Raw genomic sequence first — 3,071 nt, 5'->3', positions numbered from 1 at the left:
TTCTTGCTTCGGAGCGCTCCCAGCCCCTGCTTCACCACCATCGCCCCGATGCTTAAGCGGGCCAGCCTTCCCGCCTCATCTGGGGGCCTATGGGCAGGAGTCACCGCCTCGGTAGGCCGTGTAGTAGGCGGGCTTGCTTCCCCAACACAGGTACTCGCAAGAACCAACGAGGCCAAGACGACTCTTTGCATCGAGAACATGCAGATGGACGAGAGCTGCATTTATAATTGATTGGCAAGCCGTGGAGAGCATGTTCCTCTCGCTCTCCTATGCAAGGCAATAGAACAAGGGTCTTCCCGAAGCCAGTGCAGGAGCCACGCACGCCACTGGTGCTGGCGAGCGTGTGAGGCACATCGACAAAGCATTGCATCTCAGTCGGCTTAGAGATGTCTGCCTCTAGTCTACTTCTAATGGAGCAGTTGGTAGCCTGATACTCCGGTTTTATTTTCGTCCGCCTTTATTTCCTCCACCTCCCACCACCCCCTACATGCTGGTTTTTAACTCCCTCTCATTGAAAACCAAATCGATTCACCTGATCCCCTTAAGTTTTTTTTGCGCTTTCTTTGGCAGGTGCCGATTTAATTCAATCACGGAAATACCACTGCCATATATTGAGAGCGGAACAAGAAAGGCTGGCAATTCGTGAATCAATCACGTAAACACTGGGTATTCAGGATTCAGGTATCACATGGCGCTACCTTATTTCACGTAAGCACTTGGCGGTCAGGCTGGTCCAAAGGTTTATAATGTTTTGCCCATTCCCTACCTTTGTTTAGCCTACCATACCAAAAATACTTGATGCCAAATTACAATTGCCATCGTTGGTGCTTCTAGCAGCAATATGTGTGGAAAATCTGTTAATTGAGATCACCTTCCTAATAAAGGACCGACAGAAGATATCCCCCAATGACCTTCCAAAAGAAATGCAGATTTTTCATGGTAACAAATCACGGACCTGCATCACACTACGCCATTGAATCAATTCGTCTGCGGCATCTTCCATTGCCCGTTCATCCTTCTACTCGTCCGAGCCAATCAGCACAACTAGCGCACCGGACACCACGACATATGCAAGCATCTACAACGATGATGATTTGAGCAGCCCACGACGTTTGGTCTAGGGTAAGTTTAATGAATTATTTCATGTTTGTGCACAATCAGGTCGGGAAAGCCGGGATCTCGCCAAAAGAAATGCATATTTTTCACGGTAACAAATCACGGATCCCGCGTCACACTACGCCATCGAATCAATTCGTCCGAGGCATCCTTCATTCCCCGTTCATCCTTCTACTCCTCCGAGCCAATCAGCACAACTAGCGCACCGAACACCACGACGTATGCAAGCATCTACAACGATGATGATTTGAGCATCCCTCGACGTTTGGTCTAGGGTAAGTTTAATGAATTATTTCATGTCTGTGCACAATCAGGTCGGGAAAGCCGGGATCTCGCCTTGGAGGCCATTGTAGGAGAGGTCGAGGATTTCGAGGTTGTCGCACTCGCCGAGGCTCGGTGGAATGGCACCAGCAAGGTGGTTGTGGTGGAGCATCAGCCTCCTGAGCTGCGTGAGGTTGGAGAACGTGTCTGGGATGGCGCTGGCGAGGCGATTTCCAGAGAGGTAAAGGAGGCCGAGGTGCGGGAGCTCACCGATGGACCGGGGGATCCCACCGGAGAGGAGGTTGTTGGAGAGGTACACCTGCTCGTGCCGCTGCATGAGTGATAAGTCCGGCGGGATGAAGCCGTTGATGAGGTTATTGGAGAGGTTTAGGTACGTGAGGTTGATGAGGCCGGGGATGGAGCCCAAGATGGCGTTGTCCTCGAGGTGGATCTGCCGAAAGCTGCGCGAGAGCTCGCTGATGAATGACTGCAGTTTGCCGCCGAGGCCGTTCCCAGCGAACTCGAGTTCCTGCAGGTGAGTGCAGTTTCTGAGGGAGCGGAAGAAGGGATCGAGGTTGGTGTTGCCGTCGTGGATGAAGAGGTTGTTGTAGGAGAGGTAGATGTACTGGAGCCACGGCAACCTGTCGAACACCTGCGACAGCAGCTCGCCGGCGAGGTAGTTGGACTCAAAGTCGACCCACTCGAGAATGGGGGAGTTGGACAGTGCTGGCGGGATCGGGCCGGACAACTCATTAGACCATAGGAGGAGATAACTGAGGCTGGGTAGTCGGCACTCGGCGGCGTAGGGGATGTCGCCAACGAGCGAGTTGTTGGCGAGGTCCATGTACTGCAGGGTGGAGCAGTTGCAAAACAGCGCCTCCGGGATGCCGCGGAGAGCCCGTTGCTGCTGAGGTCGAGGTAGTAGAGCTCTCGGAGGAGCCCGATGCCGGCGGGGATCGCGCCCTCGAGCAGGTTGTTCGTCAGGCTCAGCTGCGTTAGCCTCGACAGCGCGACAATCTCCTCAGGGACCTCTCCGGCGAACGCGTTGCTAGACAGATCAAGCACTGTGAGGACAGACAACCGCCCCAGCACCGGCAAGAGCACGTCCTGAATCCTACGGCCGTTGAGCACCATCTGCATGACGCGCCACCTGTCGGTGGGGCTGCGGCCACATGCGACACCGGTTCAGTTGCAGAACCATGGCGAGCGGACCTAGTTGGTGAGGGTGCCACCGGGGTCGGCCGAGACGCCGAAGAGGAAATCGAGGAGGTCCCTGCTTGACGTCTGTGCTACGCGGGTTGCCATCCCGCTCCAAGCCACGCGCGCCCTCATCGCTGCTGCTTGTGGGATGGAGGCAAGTGGCACCAGCCACAATAGAAAGCGCGACGACGATAGCCTCCGGCGGGGTTTGTGGGGCGATGGTCATGGGCCTCAAATTGGGTGGGGCGACGCTTGATGGTGAGAGGCTCCAGTGTGGGTCGAAGAGGCCTTGCAAGGCATGGAGGGAAATCAGCGGCATGATGGAGAGATCAGACCGACCATCTATGTGGCCGGCCCGACCACGGACTGAGACGGTGAGAAGCGAGCCCTTCTGCGTGCCTCCCTGTCGGATCCATGGTGGAAAGACCGGTGAGGGTGCTGGCTCGGTGCCGACGTGGCAGCGCGACGGGTCGTCAACGACATGTGGGCATCTA

General features: G+C 55.6%; 1 pseudogene; it reads right to left on the bottom strand.

Moving 5' to 3' along the window:
• Window positions 1-1,426: 1,426 nt before the first annotated feature.
• On the bottom strand, window positions 1,427-2,709 carry LOC125532738 (annotated as a pseudogene).
• Window positions 2,710-3,071: the final 362 nt, after the last annotated feature.

The sequence above is a fragment of the Triticum urartu genome, chromosome 1 (genome assembly GCF_003073215.2).
Source record: "Triticum urartu cultivar G1812 chromosome 1, Tu2.1, whole genome shotgun sequence".
Lineage (NCBI taxonomy): Eukaryota > Viridiplantae > Streptophyta > Magnoliopsida > Poales > Poaceae > Triticum > Triticum urartu.
This window is presented reverse-complemented; position numbering and strand designations above follow the sequence as displayed.